Genomic DNA, 7,694 nt, shown 5'->3' with positions numbered 1-7,694 from the left:
CTTCTTTCGAGACCCGGACTGAGCTGCCGGGACAAGTGGGGCTTGCCAGTGCCACTGTACATGTGCCCAGATGGTGAAGGGTGGTGCCGCCAAGTGGTCCTGGGCTTACTTACTGCTGTAAATGAAATATGTATATATGTGAGTTCACCCTAATGCAGTATTGTCACTGCTGAACCCAGTGTCATCCCTGGTGCCACAGTGGATTTGGGTGAGAAAGGGTTGGTTGGCACATGAGCCAGGTGCAGAAGAGAATGGTGAGATAGTGAGCAAAGGTTACAGACTGTAAGTAGAGATTGCAAAAGGTTAAGATGTTGTAATCTGATAAGGAAGGTGGGGAGTGAAATGTAGAACCAGAGGAAGGGAGGACAGATGGATAGGGAATGGGGTTGGGAGGATTTGGTGGGATGGATATCAAAGCCTGCTGGAGCATCTGGTTGTTGGTCATTTAAATTCCCATTCCCATAATGACTTTTCTGCCTTGGCCTTTTCACTGACAGAGTTAGGGCATACGGAAACTGGAAGGACTGCACCTCGTATTCCCCTCAGGAAGCTTACAACCTACCCAATTCTCCAATTTCAAGTAACCCCCAGATGCCTTCCCTTCTTATCTACCCAATTCCTTCTCGCTGCTCCATGCATACACCTTTCTTTCCACTCCCCTCCTTCCCCCACCCGCCTCCATCACCCAGTTCCTTTCCCCTCCTTCATCTCCCTTATTTACCTTCTTCGTCCCCAAACCCCTCTCCATTGCCAACATCTGCACTTTCTTCAAAAACCCCGTGAACTAGGAGATCGCTCCAATTATGTGAATGAGTTCATGGAGGCCAACATCTTCGGCATCAAGGCCTTGATGATCCCACATCAGCTGAGGTGGAGTGGGGATTCTCTGCTTCTGCCTGATGCATGAATACCAAGACCATTGCTGTATACCCGCCTCGTCAATGAAGAAATGAAATAAATCAAGGCAAACAATGAGGAGTGTGGCATTAACAACACACGGGGAGACAGTGGCCTGGAACAAAATTGACTTGTGAAGATGCCACCACTTGGGTTGCATGTTTAGATATTGAATGGTGTAATGATGTCCTGATCGTAGGAAATGCATGGGGTCACCAGTGGGAGTAAATAGTGAAGCTGAATCCTGTGGTATTTTCACATGTGATATTTTCTTTATCATTCAGTGTTCTTCTCTTCGCTGCTTAGTGCTAGAAGATTTGCCACTCATCACCCATTTATGCTTGATTTCTAGTTAATCTTCCTTGCGGTACTTTTTTTATCATCAACGTTGCTGATTTAACATTTGAAATAGGAGGTAGTGTTTTGCATTAAGTACATACAAACTGCAGCATGTTTGCAGCCTGGAGTCGTGTTTAGAATTTGTATTTAAGAACAGGAGATAACTCTTCACCATTACTGAGGCGTCATTTTCCAAAGCTGATGGGCACTGGATACATGCATTAATATTTCAAACCTTGAAACTTAATTAAATACCAGGTCAGAAAATGAACTGTCCTTGGAAGATTGAGCTGTGCTAAGTTACCTTTTTTTCCCATCTTAACTTCAATTATAACAAAATTGAAATGTCTAAACTGAGTACTTTCATCAAAGAGGAAAATTATAGTGAATGAGTGAAAGAATTTGCGTTGAATTTAAAATGCAAAAGGACAAGAGGGATAAGATATATATATATATATATGTGTATCTGGATAGATGGAGCTTATTAGGGAGTCAGCATGGTTTTGTATGTGGGAGATTGTGGAAACTGCACTCTATTGTGAACCTGTTTTTTAAAACTAATGACTGACTCGCTGCTGTGGACTCTTGCTGTATGAAATGAGGGCATGGATCTTCAATTAACCCCAGCTTAATATTCACTGCAAGCACTTGTATCGCCCAGCTCCATATTTGCACTGAGAGGTTTGATGGCAGGAATTGGAGTCCAGTGATAGAGCATTGGAAAACACTAAACCTATGCAGTTGAGGTGTTATTTCATGAGATAATAATAATAAATTCACTGCTTGCCCTGCAGGATATTTTTCCCATGGGGCAGCTGTGTCGCAGGGCCCACAGGCGCTGCGAGCCGAGTCTTTGTCTGTTTAGATGCTGCAATCAATGCAGGAGGTGATATTCTTGCCAAGATCCTGGTATTCAGCTGTACTAGGTGGAGGGTTCAAATAAACATTGTTGGTGTTGTACATTTAATGATGGTGCACACAAAATCAATGCTCGCTAAAACTGTTTAATTGCTGAACAAGCGGAGACATTCAAACTGCAATTTACAAGTGAGAGAATGAACCGCTGGCCAATGGGTTTTGAGGCCCTTGTTTGAACTTGAACAGATAGGATGTGTCTATACACTTCAGAATTCATTATGCTACTACCATCAGCAATTGCTTCATCAATGAAGATAAGTGAGCCAGTACCTTCAGCAGCCATACATGCCCAGGCCATAACACCCCCACCACCGTGTTTCACAGATGAGATGGTGTGCTTTGGATCTTGGGCAGTTCCTTCTTTCCTCCATACTTTGCTCTTGCCATCACTCTGATATAAGTTAATCTTCATCTCATCTGTCCACAAGACCTTTTTCCAGAACTGTGGTTGCTCTTTTAAGTACTTTTGGCAAACTGTAACCTGGCCATCCTATTTTTACAGCGAACCAGTGGTTTGCATCTTGCAGTGTAGCCTCTGTATTTCTGTTCATGAAGTCTTCTGCGGACGCTGGTCATTGACAAATCCACACCTGACTCCTGAAGTGTTTCTGATCTGTCGGACAAGTGTTTGGGGATTTTTATTTATTATACAAAGAATTCTTCTGTCATCAACTATGGAGGTCTTCCTTGGCCTGCCAGTCCCTTTGTGATTAGTAAGCTCACAAGTTCTCTCTTTCTTCTTAATGATGTTCCAAACAGTTGATTTTGGTATGCCGAAGGTTTGGCTGATAACTCTAACAGTTTTATTCTTGGTTCTCAGTCTCATAATGGCTTCTTTGACTTTCATTGGCACAGCTTTGGTCCTCATGTTGATAAACTGCAATAAAAGTTTCCAAAGGTGATGGAAAGACTGAAGGAAAGACTAGGTGCTGAGAGCTCTCTTATAGCTGCATTAAGGTGGCAATTAAACAAACCTGAGGAATTACAAACATCTGTGAAGCCATGTGTCCCAAACATTATGGTGCCCTGAAATGTATAAACACAGCTGTAATTTCTACATGGTGAAACCAAAATGTATGAAAATAACCTCTAATAAAATCTGACAATGCGCACTTTAACCACATGTGATTTTTTCTATTACAAATCTCAAATTGTGGAGTACAGAGGCAAATAAATAAACGATGGGTCTTTGTCCCAAACATTATGGAGGGCACTGTATCTTGCAAGATCATTAGATAGCATCATTACTTGCAGGATAAAAATGCTATTATGTTCTGGTCATGTTCAAACAAAATACAGTTCTGAGATTGTATAGTATTTTGTAGGGGATGATGTTGGAGCTGTTTATAAATATCTATGAGTACTCCAATTAGAAGATTTTATATTTGTCATGATCCATAGCAAGCTCCTTATCTGTTGAACTGTAAGTGAAGATTACAAGGGCAAGTGACTCAATTGAGTATTGCTGTCATTGCTGTAATCCAGTCTTTAGGAATGTTACAGCAACAGTTCAGTGTTTCCCATATTTTACGTAAGCTGATGAATACACGTTATCAGTAAAATGAAGCACAACTTAACAAAAATAACTTAATTTTAGAATATTAAAAAACCTGTACCGGGGGCTGCACACTGGCACAGTGGTAGAGTTGGTGTCAGATACTACAGTGCCAGATACTACAATCCTGACTATGCATGCTGTCTGTATGGAGTTTGTATATTCTCCCGGTGACTGTGTGGGTTTTCTCTGGAAGCTCCAGTTTCTTCCCATATTCCAAAGACGTACAGGTTTGTAGGCTAATTGGCTTGTAAATTGTTCCTAGTGTGTGTAGGATAGTGGTAGTGTGCAAGGATCGCTAGTTGGCAGCAACCTGGTGGACCAAAGGGCCTGTTTCCGTGCTGTGACTCTAAACTAAACTAAAAGTATAAGCACAAAAATGTGGTGTTACAGTGGAATTGTCTGGACAGCATTCTTCATTATTCCTTGTACAAAATCATCTAGAAAATGCAATTATCCACACAAGGGCTGTGTTGTCAAAGCTCTGCCTACATGAATTACATAAAATTCTTATAATAATGAAAGTAGGCCATACTCTACCAAATAAACAAGTTTTAATATAATCTTCCACAAAATGCTCTCCTCCAGTTTAGTTGTATAATCCACATCTACAACAGTACAGAAGCATTAATGGACTTTAGCACTACATTTAGGCTGTATTGTCCATATTCTGAAAATCACCGTTACAGTATTAGGTAGACACAAAATGCTGGAGTAACTCAGCGGGTCAGGCTGCATCTCAGGACTGAAGGAATGGGTGACGTTTCAGGTCGAGACCCTTCTTCAGTCTTTTTACAGTATTAGTGTGTGTCAGGAGAATCAAACTGTGCCATGATGAGATTTAAAAAAGGCTCTTGCAACTCTTTTGGTTGTAGTCCAAAATCCATCTGAAAACTGAGTTCAATCAACCCTCCTCTTTCTATTGGATACAAACGGAATATTTTCTTTCATTTCAATTGAATAAGCAATCTTCCTGAAATTAAAAAAAGTACAAATATTACTTTTTAATTATGCATTTTTTCTGATTCATTAATTTGATCGTAAAATGACCCAAATAATTTATTTTGACTACTGTTGCAGTTCATTTGAATCTAACCATTGACCTTGTTAATTAAACATTAATCCTAGTCATCAATCCTAACCCGACTCTTACAATTAACCATAGCTACCGACCTCAGTCTTTGGGCCTGATCATTGATCTTGACTGACGACTAATACTGGCATGTGGGTCTAATCAATGACAACACTACTGGGTTTAAAACCCTACTCGGCCTTTGATGTTGAGTGCAAACCCTGCTGATATAATTGACTCTGACCAATTCAATGATATCAACCATTGACCTTCCAGTGCAATGAGCTCAGTCACTTGCCCCAAACTCTGACCCTCCAGTCCAAAGATCTGGGTCTCTGCCCCCCAACCCTTGGCCTTTGTTCCAACTCCAGCCAATGACGTCACTGGGAATGCCAGCCGGCGGTGACACCTCAGACCGGGCGCGATGTGACGCGGGGTGACGCTAAACATCCGGGCGCAGAGTGACGCGGGTTTACGCTCAACGCCGGGCGTCGAGTGACGCGAGGCTCCGGGCGCACAGTGAAACGGGGCGTCGGGCGCGATGTGACGTAGAGTGTCGGGCGCACAGTGATACGGGGCGTCGGGCGCGATGTGACGCAGGGCGCCTGGCAACGCGGGATAACGCGAGGCGCGGCCAATGGCGGCGGGGCTGAGACGTGGCGCCGCGCACCGGAAGGGCCGGCCGGTTGGTGTTTCCGGGACACGTCACGGCCATGGAGACGCTGCTCGCGCTGCCCTTCGCGCTGCTCGAGTGCCCCAACGTGAAGCTGAAGAAGCCGGGATGGCTGCACATGCCGTCCGCCATGACCGTGTACGCCCTGGTCATCATCTCCTACTTCCTCATCACCGGCGGTGAGTGCGCTCCCGGTGCGGGGCCAGGGCTGGAGCTTCCCGCTCCGAGGCTGCCTGCAGCTGAAGAGGGAGGGAGGGAGTGTGGAGGAGGAGGGAGTGTGGAGGAGGGAGTGTGGAGGAGGAGGGAGTGTGGAGGAGGGAGTGTGGAGGAGGGGGGAGTGTGGAGGAGGGGGGAGTGTGGAGGAGGGGGGGAGTGTGGAGGAGGGAATGTGGAGGAGGAGGGAGTGTGGAGGAGGGAGTGTGGAGGAGGGAGTGTGGAGGAGGGGGGAGTGTGGAGGAGGGGGGAGTGTGGAGGAGGGGGGAGTGTGGAGGAGGGGGGAGTGTGGAGGAGGGGGAGTGTGGAGGAGGGAATGTGGAGGAGGAGGGAGTGTGGAGGGGGGAGTGTGGAGGAGGGGGGAGTGTGGAGGAGGGGGGAGTGGAGGGAGGGATGAATGTGGAGGGGGGAGTGGGGAGGGAATGCGGAGGGGGGAGTGGGGAGGGAGGGAATGCGGAGGGAGGGGTGTGGAGTGAGGAGTGTGGGGGAGGGAGGAGTGCGGATGGAGATGGGGGAGTGTGGAGGGGGGAGTGTGGAGGGAGGGGAAGTGGAGGGAGGGGAAGTGGAGGGAGGGGAAGTGGAGGGAGGGGAGAGGGGAGGGGGAGGGAGGAATGTGGATGGAGGGGAGGGAGGAGTGTGGAGGGACGGGAGAGGGAGGGAGGAGTGTGGAGGGGAGGGGGGGGAGGTGTGTGTGGGGAGGAGTGTGGAGGGAGGGGGAGGGAGGAATGTGGAGGGAGGGAGGAATGTGGAGGGAGGGGAGAGGGAGGGAGGAGTGTGGAGGGGGGAGAGGGGAGAGGGGAGGGAGTCGCTGAGAGACCGGGCCGGGACGGGCAACTCCTGTTTTATTTCAGATTTGCAGTCGATCTTTTAAATTTTCCAAGTCAAAACCAGCCTGGAATATTTGTAAATTTGGCTGTAGTCCTGTGCTTAATTCCTGTAGATATTCATACATCAGTCTGAATGGTTACGTTTGGTAGCTTGCAGCAATCATGGATACTTCATCAGCGGTAGTCCGTAGCATTTCCAGTCTTTCGTGTCTTCAACCATTACTATGTCAGGTTTTGGAACAAATCTGAGTTAAGAACTCGCCTTTTGCTCTGAATCTGGGAACATTGATTTATAGTTGAATTAACCAGTCACTGTTGGAGAAAGTAGACATGTTTAATGAAAACAAATGCTGTAAGTACTCGGTCAGTCAAGCAACATCTGAGGAAAAAGAAACCTGTTAACATTCTGGATCGGTGACCTTTCCTTGGGGAAATAGTTAGCTTGGCTGCTTTTCTCATCCATGGGTGTTTTTGCATCCATATATGTATGTACCCCTTAATGAAGAATGAAGGAGGAGTGGTGAAGGTAGAGGGAGCCATTTGTTAGAGGGGAAGGCAATGTCATTACTTGAAATAGTTGATATTCTAAATTATACTGAAGTTTTCATGATGAAATAAAACATGGTTTAATCCTTCCAGGATAATTTGATTATATTTTGTCAACTATTCAATGTAGAAATGACATGAGGAGTGCTGCTGAGGTCATATTTGCTCCTGTGTTTATGAAGCTTTTGGTATTTACAGGTATCATTTATGATGTAATTGTGGAGCCTCCAAGTGTGGGATCCATGACAGATGAACATGGTCATCAGAGACCTGTGGCCTTCTTGGCATACAGGTAGGACGGGAACAGCACTAGTGTCGCTTTGCTTTCTCTCACCAGTTTACACCACTTCTATTAGTGGATTAATGGTTTTTATTCTGGGTTATGGTTCCAAGAATTAAATATATCATCCTTAACCATGGTTTTGCAAATTTTTCTAACTTAACCACATTAGAATTGAGCTACAGTGCATTCAGAAAGTATTCAAACCCCTTCACTTTTTCCACATTTTGTTACATTACAGCCTTATTTTAAAATGGATTAAATTCATTTTTTATCATCAATCTACACACAATACCCCATAATAATAAAGCGAAAAAGGGTGTTTAGAAATTTTTGCAAAGTAATTAAAAAGAAATAACTGAAATATCACTTTT

At 45.0% G+C, this 7,694-nt stretch overlaps 1 pseudogene across 1 annotated transcript; it reads left to right on the top strand.

Moving 5' to 3' along the window:
• Nucleotides 1-5,428: 5,428 nt before the first annotated feature.
• Nucleotides 5,429-7,396, top strand: LOC144591661 (oligosaccharyltransferase complex subunit OSTC-like; annotated as a pseudogene). Its single transcript, XR_013546972.1, has 2 exons — nt 5,429-5,633; nt 7,239-7,396. The product of XR_013546972.1 is annotated as an oligosaccharyltransferase complex subunit OSTC-like (transcript).
• The last annotated feature ends 298 nt before the right edge of the window (nt 7,397-7,694 follow it).

This window comes from Rhinoraja longicauda, unplaced genomic scaffold (genome assembly GCF_053455715.1).
Source record: "Rhinoraja longicauda isolate Sanriku21f unplaced genomic scaffold, sRhiLon1.1 Scf001385, whole genome shotgun sequence".
NCBI classification, from domain to species: Eukaryota; Metazoa; Chordata; class Chondrichthyes; order Rajiformes; family Arhynchobatidae; genus Rhinoraja; species Rhinoraja longicauda.
Note: the sequence above shows the minus strand (reverse complement) of the source record. Positions and strands in the feature narration are given on the sequence as shown.